This window comes from Arachis hypogaea, chromosome 10 (genome assembly GCF_003086295.3).
Source record: "Arachis hypogaea cultivar Tifrunner chromosome 10, arahy.Tifrunner.gnm2.J5K5, whole genome shotgun sequence".
Lineage (NCBI taxonomy): Eukaryota > Viridiplantae > Streptophyta > Magnoliopsida > Fabales > Fabaceae > Arachis > Arachis hypogaea.
Window position 1 is genome coordinate 91706050 of NC_092045.1, and position 14402 is coordinate 91720451.

Here is a 14402-nt window from a genome sequence, read left to right on the forward strand (position 1 = left end):
GCGCCGTTGCCGAAGATTAACTGACACCCAAAATTTTTTGAAAATCTTATAATGCGTTAATTTCAATTTATTTATTCATTAAAAACCTTAATTTCAGAAATTATTTTATTAAAGATAATTAAATAAAGTTTCGATAATTAAATTAAAAATTTTATTTAAATTTATAATTAATGGATAATTTTCTATATTTAAATTATAAAATTTGATAGTTACAAAATAATAAGAATTTTATAGATTTAGATTAAATAATTGAGATTTTGAAACCTAACCCTTTTGGTTCTATAATAATATCATTTATATAGAATTATTGCCAACTCGTATATATAATGTAAATGGCGGTGCATAATAAAATCACAAGACAAGACAAATAAAACCCAAACTTATCATAGGGAAACATTGCAATTGCATTTATCTCAGCACTTTAGACATTTTCAATCATCCAAAAGGTCCACTTCTTCAATTTTCAATTTGTACTTAGTATATATAAATCATCACAACTATTATATACAAACTAAACATAAAAGAAAAAAGGGGAAAGTGGAACGGGGAGAAAGGAAGGAGAGGGAAAGGGGACGCGTGAGAGAGAGAGTTCACAGAGGAGAAGAAGAGCGCGCCGGTCAGGGAGGGGCTATTGTCTTGCCGCCACCATGCTCTGCCCTGTCTTGCATCGCCACTACGCCATAGATCTGCCTTGAAGCCGCCATCCCGAATTAGAATTGAGGTGAGAGAGAGAGTCCCGAAGGATGAGGGAATCGCGCGTTGCCACCGCGCCCAGTCGCATTCTCATCGTGAAGCCCATGTCACCACGAGCCCAAACGAGAGAGAGGAGACGCAGGCCTAAACCTCGACGAGCTGGGAAGAACCACTGTGCCGTTGTCGTGGACACCGTCATTGCCGCCATTGCTGGTAACTATAAGTGGAACCCCTGTCGTCTCGATAAGCATTTCGTTCTGGAACTTCTGAAATTGGTATTCTGTTATGTTTGGTTAAAGATTCTGAGATTTTGGTAACATAGGATCAATTCTTGGTTGTTGCATGTAGCGATTGGAGTTGCCGTTGTGCTGCAAGGGTGGAATGGGCTGTGGTTGTGGCTGCCGAGATTGTAAGCCAAGAGAAAACGGAGCTTGTCGCGTAATTAAGTCGCGATCGAGGTAGAGAGTTTCCTTAAACTCATTTTATTTTCGAGAATTGTTATAAATCGATATTGATGCAAAAATATATTTTTGGTGATTACATGAGTCTTATGAATTGACTTGAGTTGCCTTTAACGGATGTAAATGCCTGTTTCAACGGTTTATTGATTCATGGAAGATGTTTAGTCGGGTTTGTACTTGGTTTAAGGTTGTTACGATGATGATTGGATTGTGATTGTTTTTTATTATTGAGTTGAAAAGTTGGTTTGATTAAATACTATGAAAAGTTATTTTCCCGGTTTGAAGTTAATTTGATATTGAAAAGGAACCGATATTGGAAATGGGTTTTGTTGATTTATCGGATATGATTTTGACGCCAGGATGTCGCTTGAGTCACCAATCTTGGCAAGGTTAACAACTTCACTATGGTGAAAGTAGCCATAAACCCACCTTGGTTGGACAAGCCAAGGATGCACCTCTTACTCTCAAAGAGCCTAGAGGAAAATAAGCACACAACTTATTTCATATTTAAAAATAAACTTCAACTCTATTTCATAAATAAAAGGTACATGAGTTATTTATACTAGTAGAAGAAGGAAAAGCCTTTATAACTTAGACGATATAGGACTAAAACGTAACACAAAGTTCACTATCCTAAACAATATGGGACTTGTATTCCCTTATTACAATTAACTAATATAATTAACCTACTAACTCTACTTGCTCCTGCATCATTCTCCCTGGGTTGAAAGAACTCTTACATGAAAAGACTTGTGAAAGCAGATGATCGATCTCATTGATGAATCCACACCAAAAGATTGATCGACCTCATTGATGAATCCACACTAAAAGATCATATTAGTGACTCCACACCAAAGACCCGCACTCATAAATCAGATAAATTTTACAAGATCCGTAGTAGTAGACGATCTTATTGACAAATCTACACCAAAAGATCCTATTAGCGAATCAACGCCAAAAACCTGCACCACAAATCAAATAAAATTCTACTAAAGCAAGGTGAAGGCCACAAGGACCGACCTTGCTCTGATACCAGACTGACGTCGGAACGTCGCTTGGGTCACCAATCTTGCCGAGATTAACAACCCCACTATGGTGAAAGTAGCCATAAACCCACATTGGTTGGCCAAGACAAGAATGCACCTCTTACTCTCAAAGAGCCTAGAGAAAAATAAGCACACAGCTTATTTCATATTCAAAAATAAACTTCAACTGTATCTCAAAGCCTTCATAACTTAGATGATGTGGGACTAAAACATAACACAAAGTTCACTATCCTAAACAATATGGGACTTGTATTCCCTTATTACAATTAACTAATATAATTAACCTACTAATTTTACTTGCTCCTGCGTCAGATTCTAAGATTTGAAAATGACTTTTGGTATTGAGATTAGTTTGATTTATTGGAAATTGTTGTAAAGGATTTGAAAAAAATGGTTTGGTTGGGATCCAAGAAGGGTGGCAGAGTCCGAGTTTTAAAGGAGATGCTGCCGAAATTTTATAAAACTCTGAGAATTTGCTTGAAGCATTCTTTAAAAAGAAAATTGGATTTAAGAATAATATTATTCGATTTCGATTTATTACAGAAAGAATTGTTTTAAGTTTGATTTGTTGAGGAAAGAAGTATGTTTCAAGTTTGAATTATTTCGAAAAAAATTATGTTTGAGTTTGATTGTTAAGAAAATAGTTACATATGTGATTTTGATTTATTAAGAAAAGCTTTATGTTCTGCATATGATTTATTAAGAAAAGATCATTCTTTGAGTTTCAATTTAGTAAGAAAAGAATTATATTTTGAACGTGATTTGTTAAGAAATGAATTATGTTTGATTTGAAATTATTGATGAATGGAGTGAGAGGTGTGATGGGATGAATGCTGATGATAGAATGCGAATGAAGAATAATGAGGTTATGATCTTAACGTGTGACTTATGAATGGTTATGAATGAACTGGAATGAATATAGTAAATAATTCATGATTGAGGATGTTTGATGATGAGTATATGTTTTCTCTCTAGTTGTAAGGGTGACAGGGCACCTACTCCCTCTAATGATGACAGGGCACATAATCCCTCTAATGGTGACAGGGCACGTATTCCTTTTGATGATATTAATGCGCAACATAGAGACAGTGTCCGGGTTAGCTACTGGACATGTCGGGTTGGTTGTATAACCGACAAATGAGCTCATTAGCCATAGGACAGACATTCATCATATGCATTTGTATGCTTGCTTGAGTTTGAATTTGTTTGGATTTTCCTAATTGCTTAATTGTTATTAACTGCTATCTGAGCTATTTGCTGTAACTGCTATCTATACCTGTGCTTTCCTTGTCTGTTTTGCCTGTTTGTTTCTGTTGTGGTACCTTGAGATTGGATATTGATGATGAGATGATGATTTGATTGCTGGATTTGTTTGAGTTACTCGAGTTGGAGGCTATGATTGGTTTCTAATTGAGATTTTAGGAAAGTATGAAAAATCAAGCTGGTTCAGCATAGATTTATTGAACCAATGCTTGGAACAGATTGGTCATTCATACAGTCCAGGAAATTAATTACGATTCATTTATAAGAAAAGAAAGGTTTTGGTTTTCTTGATCTTTAAATATTGGTTTTAAAAAAAGGTTTTTGGATGTTTAGCTGTTGGTTTTTAAAGTTTTAAAGATTCATAAGACGAATGAATATTACTGCCCTGAAATCAATTCTTCTCTTTATACGTATCTTCTTATGGCAATTCTTAAAACCTCTACTATAAGAACCCTTTCGAGGACGATGTTCTCACTCCCCTACAGAATTTCTTTTTCAGTGACAGGTTCAGGAAGCTTTACCGCAAAGCCACGGCCGACTATAGAGTTTTAATGTATATATATATATATATATATATATATATATATATATATATATATATATATATATATGTTTTCATTTTCTGTATTTAGTTTAGTCCTAAAATTTAGTTTCTCCTCATTATTTATTGTTTGGTTATTAGAGGGGTAGGATTTGTATTTGAAAGATTTTAAATAAGCCTTTGTATTTATGATTATGTGAATATGATATGTGACTATGTGATTTTAAAGTAAAGACTTTTCATGTTAATAATTAAAGATTGAGTTTATATTCGCGAAGGCTCAACATTAAACAAATATAGTATCAAAGTAAAAGTTTAGAGGTAAGTAACACCTGAACTTTTAGTACGACCATGAGGTGTTAAAAGTAAGAGTGTTACATTAAGTGTAATTAACAACTATCAGTTTATTGATTACCTAGATTAGACCTTTTCCTTTGTTTTTAATTTCATTTTTTATTTTATTTTTTTCTTTAGTTTTCACCATTTTATTTTCTTATTTATTTTTCTTTTATTTTCATGTGCTTTACTAGGGATCTTTTCACTGTGATGTTGAGAACCTAATTTTTCTTGTTTTCTATTTGTTTATACAGGAAAACAGAGATAAAAAACCTCTTCTATACGATCCTAAAATTGAAATAACTTATAGGAGAAATAGAGCACAAGTTAGAGCTCAGAGAGCTACAGAAATTCTCAGGGATAAATAAAAAAAGAAAATTGAAGTCAATATGGCAGACAACAATGAGCATGCTATTGTCAACAACCCCAATAATGCCAGCCTGTTAGGAAAACTATGGGGTCATATACTAACCCCAATCCTAGGAATTATGTGGGAAGCATAGTACCACCGGTTGTGCATGCCAACAATTTCGAGTTGAAGCCTCAACTCATCACTTTGGTCCAACAGAACTGTCAGTTTAGTGGAAGCCCTCAAGAGGACCCCAATTTATTCATCTCTAATTTTCTAAAGATTTGTGATACAATCAAGACCAATGGGGTTTCTGCTGATGTTTACCATTTGTTGTTATTTCTTTTCATTGTGAGGGATCGAGATAGTCAGTGGCTTGAGACATAACCCAAGAAAAGTATAGCAACCTGGACAAATTTGGTTAGTAAGTTCTTAACCAAATTCTTCTCACCTCAGAGATTGACTAAGCTAAGGACAGATATTCAAACAGCTCGAGGGCGAGTCTCTCTATGAAGGTTGGGAGAGGTACAAACTATGGTGAGAAAGTGCCTTCCAGACATGTTCGCAGATTGGGTACAACTGCAGATTTTTTATTATGGGATCACTCCGACTTCAAGACTTTCATTGAATAATTCTACAAGAGGTTCTTTGCACATGAAGACCACTAATGAGGCCTTAAATTTGATAGAGATGGTGGCCAATAATCAGTACTTATACTCTTCAGAAAGAACCATGAGAAAGGGTGTCATGGAATTGGATGCCTTAGATACTATTCTTGTTCAAAATAAAGCCATGTCTCAACAGATTAATGCCATCACTCAACGTACACTTAGGAGGCATGCAAGTTTCAGCTATAAATACCCATGACACATTATATGACATGGGTGGCGAAGTGTCTCAATTTGGAAGCTATAACTATGAGTAACCCCTTTCTGAACAAGTCAATTATATGGATAATTCTTCAAGATCACCCAACAACGATCCCTTTCCAAGACATCCAATTCGAGATGGAGAAATCACCCAAATTTTAGTTGGAGAAATCAGAATCAAAGGTAATCCAACAACAACAACAATAACAACAGCCACCAAGGCTCATTCTCCCCCTGGCTCTAATTCTCGACGGTGACGGCAGCCCCAAGCCTTGCCGGCGCCATCCCCCTTCCCCTCTTCTTCCTTCCCCCCTTCCCCCTCACGTGATCCCCCCTTCTTCCCTCTTATCCGTTCTGTTTTTCTTTTTTTTCCTTTCTTTTTAAATTTATATTTTTTTGGTTATGGGTAGTTTGGTAATAAAAATTAAAATTTTGGAAAAAAGGACAATTTTAAAACTAAGTTAAATCTTAAGGACAATTTTTTTATGCAAAAAGAGATTGGAGATGAAAAATTTTTTTGACTTATACCTTAGGGACCAAAATTGTACTTAACCCTTTAAGTTAAAAACATGTAATAATAATAATAATAATAATAATAATAATAATAATAATAATAATAATAATAATAATAATAATAATAATAATTAAAACAAAAATTATATGTTCATCATAAAGTGAGTTATAGTATTTTTTTTGTGACTGAACATAACACAAAGAAAAAAAACCTAAGAGAAAGTGTAGCACTCTTCTCTAATAATAATGTCTAAATTATTAGGGGGCAGTAACCACTCTAGGTATACCTGCTTGTTTAAAGCAGCAATCTTAGCCATTAAATCAGTCGCTCTGTTTGCTGTGCACTGGATGAGCATTAAAGTAGCTGTCCAATTGCGCTGGAGCATCTCTTTGATTTTGTCAAGCAGATCAGAGTCATTCCTAATCATGCTGGTTGTGCCTCGCGAAACAAGAAGAAATGCATCAAGATTATCAATTTCATATATGACCTCTTTGCATTCGCAATCCCAAGTCATAACAAGCCCTCTCCAAATAGCATGAAGCTCACAACAAAGAACACTAGAAAGAGGTATACTGGCAGAACAACCTTTTATCTAAATTCCCACGCTGTCTCTAATAATACATCCAAAGCTAGCTAATTGCTCATTTTCAAAAATGCTTGCATCGCTGTTCACTTTACAAACATTCATTGGAGGTGGTTCCCAGTTATATTGCAAAGAGGAAGGAATAATATGTTTTTAGGTGGTAACAACATTAGAGAAATCTTGAGCAGCATGTTTAACTAAGTCAACAATTTTCTCCTTACTCCATGGATCATCATGATAGAAGATGTCATTGTTCCTATCCCTCCAAATCCACCAAAAGGCCACTGCAAAGAGAAACTCATTTTTGTTGAGGTTAGAATAAATCCAAGACACAAAATCCAAACTAGAGTTCTCAGCGGTCATTCCCAAGTTTAAGCTAATCCAAATCTGACGACTTTTTTGGCAAGTCTTAAAGTAATGGTTAATATCTTCTAGAGCAAGATAATATCTCTGACAAAAATCGGTAATGTCTTCTAGAGCTGTGGTTAATGTCTTCTACACCTGTAGTTAATATCTTCTAGAGCAAGATAATTATCTACTAGCTGTGGAAACTCCGTTGTTGAGGCAAAGCCAGAGTAGACACTTTATCTTCTCCAGTATTCTCAAGTGCCAAAGCCAAAGCCAATTTTCATTATCATTCCAGCCAAATTTCTTCTTTAATAGCCATTCATACCCACTTTTAGTCGAGTAGGTGAGAGTATTTGAGTTTATCCAAAACAAACATGTTTTATCTCCTGACTACTTGATAGGATCAAAGAGCATCAAATCAAGTTTAACTTCTTCCAGAATCATTGTGCAAAGAATATCCCACCACCAATGTCCATGGTACTAGACATCTTTTAGCTTCAAGTGAGAATCAGAAATGTGCACAAAAGGAACCAAAGGAGCTAGCGTTCCACATGGTCGCCAAGTATGATACCAAAATGATTGAGACATCCTGCCTGTACACCATTCAAAACCATCACGAAACTTTTCTATTGTCTTATAAATCACTCGCCAAGTGCTTGAAACATTATTAGAAAAATTGGGTAAAAAGCAAGAACTCCCAGGTAAATATTTTGCCAACATAATTCTTACCCAAAGCTTATCTTTATTATGCAGTAATTGTCAAACAAGCTTTCCTAATAAAGCAAAATTTACACATTGAGAATCTCTAATTCCCAAGACTCTATATTTCTTGGAGTGACAACTTTGCTCCACTTGACCAAATTTAAGCAATGCTCCCCCACTTTTCCCTTCCACAAGAATTGTCTAAGCACATAATCAATCTTTTGACAAATCGAAGTAGGAAAAAAGAGTCACTTGCATCTGATAAATAGGAAGAGAAGAAGCAATAGATTTAATTAAGCAAAGCATGCCTACTCTGTTAAGGAGCTGACCTTTCGATCTAACCAGCCTATTCTTGATCTTCTCTAAAGAGTCCGAAAAAATAGACCTAGCAGCTCGAGGATGATTAAGGTTCACCCCTAAGTATTTTCCTAGGTCACTAGTAAAAGGAATATGAGATACACCAGAAAACATTTTCCTCCTTCTATTAGAGATATTTCTAGAACAAATAGCTTTAGATTTTTCAATATTAACCTTCATACCTGAAGCTTTGCAGAACAACTCCAAGGTGTGCACAATATTCTGAACTTGATTTTTCTTCACTTTACAAAAAAGGAGGAGGTCATCTACAAATATCAAGCGAGAAACTCTAGGTTCCCCTCTAGAAACAGCCACACCATCCCAAATACCCTCGTCAACTTATTTGGAAATGAAGCACGCCAATCTCTCCATGCACAAAACAAATAAATAAGGAGAAATTGGATCTCCTTGCCTAAGCCCTCTGCGAGGTTGGAAGATATCCAATCTATTCCCACTCCAAAGGATGGAAAGATTTGAGGCCTGAACACAATTCATTACAAGTCGAATAATTAGAGAAGGAAAGCCAAAAGATTCAAGAGTGTGCTCAAGAAAATTCCAATCAACTCTATCATAAGCCTTTTCTAAATCAATCTTAAAAGCCATAACTCCTTTTCTAGACTTTGTCCGCTTAAGAAAGTGAAGAACTTCTTGGGCGACAATAATATTATCAGGTGCTCCTCTACCATGAATAAACCCTCCCTGAGTTGGGCTAATAATCTCATCTAAAAATTGTCATAATCTATTAACCAGCACTTTAGTCACTAGCTTAAAAATTACATTACAAAGGCTTATTGGTCAAAAATTCTTCAATCTAGTTGGAGGGTCGCACTTAGGAATAAGAATAATCAAAGTTTCCAACAAAGAATGGCTTAACGTCTCCCCTAAGAATGCTTTCTGAACAATACACCACACCTCATGACCCACCACATCCCAATATTCCTTGAAGAAAAAAACTTGAAAACCATCCGGCCCAAGAGCTTTGAACGAGCCCATATTATCCAAAGCTTCTTTAACCTCCAACATTGTTATTGGTTTAGACAAATTATCACAAGCATCTTGTCTAAGAGATGGCATAGGAATTTCTCCCACGCAATTGACCTTAATAGGTTCAGTAGAGCGAAAAATATTTTTGAATAAATGAACAACCTCTCTTTGCAAAACTTTCAGATCATCAGACCAGGACCCATCACTGACTAGCAACCCATGAACTTTGTTAGATTTTCTTCTAAGGATGGTTTGCATATGGAAAAAGCTAGTATTTCTATAACCATACCGAACCCATTGATCTCTTGACTTCTGGTACCAAAGCAATTCTTCCTGGGCCAAAACTAGATTATACTCAGCTCTCAATTCTTTCTCTTTGTGTTTTAAAATTGGATCATCGTTAGCTTCTATTTTTCGTTGAATACAATTCAAATAAGCCTCAAATTCTATCTCTTTAATAAAAATATTTCCGAAGATTGTAGAGTTGAATTCCAACGAAGCTTCTTGAACCCCCAGCAACTTCCCATGGATGCCAAACTTTGTATTATCCCAAGATTTCTGAACAATGACCTTGTAATCAAGATGCGTTGCCCATGCCGCTTGGAATCTAAAAGGCTGATTTCCTTTCTTGATAGGAACTCCTTGACATCGAATAAGCAGGGGACAATGATCAGAGTGAGAACGGCTCAGAACTTCAACAAAAGCTTCTGGAAAAAGAAGGCTCCATTCTGTAGTACAGCAAGCTCTATCCAATCTCTTTGCAATTTCTTTGTTTCCTTGAATTTTACGGAACCAAATAAATCGTCTTCCAGAGGTTGTCAAATCCAAAAGACCATAAGAATCTAAAGTACTTGCAAAGATACTACTGCAATTTGCATAGAAATTACCCCCTTCACCTCATAAACACTCAAAATATCATTAAAATCCCCAACCACCACATACGGATACTGAATGCACAAACCAATATCAAGTAGATGACTCCATAATTCTACTCTATTAGTGGCTTGAAGACTGCCATAAACTGCACTGTAGATCCATCTTCTCCCACCACCATCAATTTCCAAAGTTACACATTGATTCATAGCCCAAAGAATTTTACAAGAAAATTTTAAATTAGCAGAGAGGAACCAAATTCCTCCCTTGTGTCCAACAGCATCTACAAACCCTACAGGATAATAGCCTAATCTCTTCCAAAATTCTTTCATAGTTTCAAACCCAATATGAGTTTTCACCAAAATAAAAAAAGTTGGTTGAAATTTTTGTACTAACTCCTTACAGTGCACCCGAGACATCTTATTAGATGCCCCCCTTACATTCCAACTAATAATATTTAAATGGTCACAATCCATAAAAATATTAAATAATTGGAATGTTTAATCGTCCTACCTCACCTTGATGGACCCCTGTCTCCAAGTGTCTTCTCTTGGACTTGTGCCACAGAATCATCATTCTTCTGTTGAGGTTGGTTCTCCAAGTTTGTTGTTGCACTAGCTTTATCAAGCTCATTTTGTACTTAAGAATCCATTGACAATGCTTCAGTAGGTGAGTTTTGAAGCGAAATAGGACACTGCCTTTTGTGCCCTGCTTTAAAAAAGGGAGTACTCTGATCCTTGAAAGCTACCTGAGTTGTTCCCAAAGAGCCAAACGTGGATGGAGGATCCTTCTTTTCATTAGGCCCCACCTTTGCATTTGATAAGGACTTCACCTTTGCATTTGATGAGGATCTAGCATGCATGTTATTAGATTCAAAAGAAAATTTCTTACTCACCAAATTGGAGTATATTGCTACATTGGCTTTTTTGGCACCACTTTTGAGCCTTTACCCACTTTTTCCTTGCCTTTTCTACTAACTGTAACCCATTCACCCTCTTTAGCATGAGTATCCCTATCCATGCGTGATTCTTGCAAGTTATCATGCACAAGATCCACTGCTCCATGCTTCTCCCTAATTAGAATTGATTTGGCATTGATTCCAAATTGAAAAGTTGAATTTTGATTTTTTATTGGAATTTAACTACCTTCTGCCGTTTTCTCGTTGTTATCTACCGGAAATAGTGACAACAAATTTTTCTCCTTCACCATGCTTTCCTTCCCAATGCCATTGTTCTTCTCTTTCGCACAATCTCTTGTTACGTGCCCAAAGCAGCTACATTTTTCACAAATTAAATTCAAGTGCTTATATTCTATGTCATACATATGACCATCAACTTGAATTTTTTTATGACTAGAAGTCCCAAGTTAATTTGCACACATGCTCTTGCATACTTTTCCCTCTCCGTAGACTTAGTGGCTAAGTCGATGCAGATCGGTTTGCCAACCACTGACGCAATCATTTTCATGGCTCTCTCTTAATAATAGTTAATGTTTAAACATGTGATTATTATCCAAATCATGATAGACTCAAAAGTGTTTTCACAAGGTCTGAATGAAGAACTCCAAGGTTTAACCGCAATATAACTACCAGTAATCATCCACGATCCTCCAAGGAGAATTTTTTCTCTATCCTCCAAGAGATCAAATTTGACTAAGAAATAGCCAAAATCGACATCTAGTACCTCATATCCTCCTTTGGTTCTCCACACACCTTTAAGCATGTGCGTGATCGCCGTATAGCTAAAATTTTTTCCAAGAACTTTGATCATTATGGTATCTTTGTAGGGCTCTGCCAATATCTCTTTTGCTTCTTCATTGAACGTCACAGTTGGTATCTCTGAATCGTCTTGCTTACCAACTACTGTAGCCATCTTATCCCCATCAAGAGAATCAGCAACCTCCAAAACTCTCTTTGGCGTGGCACCAACAACTTTATCTCTGAACGATATCCGCTGACTTTGAGTCTTGTTACTGTCTCTTTTAATCCCCTCCTTTTCACCTGATGCATGCCCCTTTTCCACTCTCCCCCTTAATGCTTCCGCTGGCATGGCCGGCTGCCTTACTATGTACCACCCTCGAAGACTCTCCCCCGCTCTCACCGCTCTCCATTTCACGTACTCTCATGTACTCTCTCGTATTAGAGTTTTGAAGTTTAAGTGAGCTATAGTTTATATATGCGTTCCAAGTATTAAAATAATATTTTTATAAATATTATAATAATTAATCCTTCCTAATAATTTTTTGTATTAATTTTTTTTAATAATTAAATATTTTAATAGTCTTTTAGAGTAATTTTTTAAAATTGAATCTCATAAAATTTTTTGAATTCAATGATAAGAATGGATAGAAGCTCTAACTTCATTTATGCATTAGAGAAATAAAAATCTATCTACCTATGTGATGAGCGAATAATTTCTATGCTTTTTTATAGGTAGTTTTTAGTATATTTTAGTTACTTTTTATTATATTTTTATTAGTTTTTATGCAGAAATCACATTTCTAGACTTTACTATAAGTTTGTATGTTTTTCTGTAATTTCAAGTATTTTCTGGCTGAAGTTGAGGGACCTGAGCAAAAATCTGATTCAGAGACTGAGAAAGGACTGCAGATGTTGTTGGATTCTGACCTCCCTGCACTCAAACGCGTTTTTCTGGAGCTACAGACGTACAATTGGTGCGTTCTCAATTGGGCTAGAAAGCTAACATCTTGGGCTTTCCAGCAATGTATAATAGTTCATACTTTGTTTGAGATTTGATAGCCCAAACTGGCGTTCAACGCCAGCCAAAGACCATTTTCTGGCGTAAAATGCCGGAACTAGTTTAACTCTAGAAAAAGCCTATGCACGTGTAAAGCTCAATACTCAGCCCAAGCACACACTATGTGGGTCCCGGAAGTAGATTTCTGCACTATCTGTACTTAGTTACTTATTTTCTGTAATCCTTAGTAACTAGTTTAGTATAAATATCACTTTTTACTATTGTATTCGGATCTTATGCCTTTTTTCACATTTGGGAGGCTGGCCATTCGGCCATGCCTAGACCTTTTTCTCTTATGTATTTTCCAACGGTGGAGTTTCTACACCTCATAGATTAAGTTACGGAGCTCTGTTGTTCTTCATGAATTAATACAAGTACTATTGTTTCTCTTTCAATTCACGCTTACTTCTTCTCCAAGATATACTCTCGTACTTAATTCAGTTAAGTTAGAATGAAGGGGTGACCCATGACAATCACCCACTATCTTCGTTACTCGCTTAGCCAAGATCCGCGTGCCTAACAACCACAAGCAGTCTACATGATGTTCAACGTAGTCATTGGACGACAACCGGATTATAGTCTCTTGGGTCTCTGATTCACGGATTTGACTTGCCTCTCTTAACAACAGAGCATTCGAATCTGTGAGATTATAACCTTCGTGGTAAAGGCTAGAACAAATTGGCAGCATTTCCGAGATCCAAAAAGTCTAAACCTTGTCTGTGGTATTCCGAGTAGGATTTGGGACGGGATGACTGTGACAAGTTTCAAACTCACGAATGTTGGGCGCAGCGACAGTGTGCAAAAGGATAGAGAGATCCTATTCCGACACAAGTGATGAGAACTGACAGATGATTAGCCGTGCGGTAGCTGTGCCTGATATTTTTCATCCGAGACGAGAGATCCGACAGTTGATTAGCCGTACAGAAACTGTAACTGGACCATTTTCACTGAGAGGTCGGATGGTAGTCATTGACATGGTGATCCACCAACATACAGCTTGCCATAGAAGGGAGCACGCATGATTGGATGAAGACAATAGGAAAGCAGAGGTTCAGAAGCAACAAAGTATCTCCAAACGCTTATCTAAAATTTTCACCAATGAATTACATAAGTATCTTTATTTTAATTTACGTTTTATTTATCTTTCAATTATCAAAACTCATAACCAATTTAATCCGCCTGACTAAGATTTACAGGATGACCATAGCTTGCTTCAAGTCGACAATCTCCGTGGGATCGACCCTTACTTGCGTAAGGTTTTATTACTTGGACGACCCAGTGCACTTGTTAATTAGTTGTACCGGAGTTGTGAAAAATGTAATCACAATTCCGTGCACCACTATGTTAGTTGAATAGTTATATTTTAAATATGTATTGATGTCATTAAAGTATAATGTAGAGGATACTAATAAGTAAAAATCATAATTTTAGAAATCAAGAGCAAACCTATTATTATTTTTTTAAAAGAATTTAATATTATAACTATTAATAAACTCTCATATTTTTTATTTTTATTTGTATTTTTATTATATATTAATTTTTTTTGTAAAAGAACAAATCTGTGGAATGGTTATTTTTTCGTTCATTTTCTTCTTTTAAACATATTTTTCTCTAATTTTCTATCATACTTAAGAGACAAATATATCTTTAGAGCATCGATAAAATGGTCTTTTTATATTGGTATCTATCATAGACCAATGAAGAACTGGTCGCATCCTACAACCATA

The 14402-nt window shown here is 35.9% G+C and overlaps 1 long non-coding RNA gene across 1 annotated transcript; it reads left to right on the forward strand.

Moving 5' to 3' along the window:
• Positions 1-398: 398 nt before the first annotated feature.
• LOC112715922 (uncharacterized) lies at positions 399-4271 on the forward strand. The gene is made up of 3 exons (XR_003160062.3): positions 399-906; positions 1042-1151; positions 3949-4271. It is a non-coding gene; the product is annotated as an uncharacterized lncRNA (long non-coding RNA).
• Positions 4272-14402: the final 10131 nt, after the last annotated feature.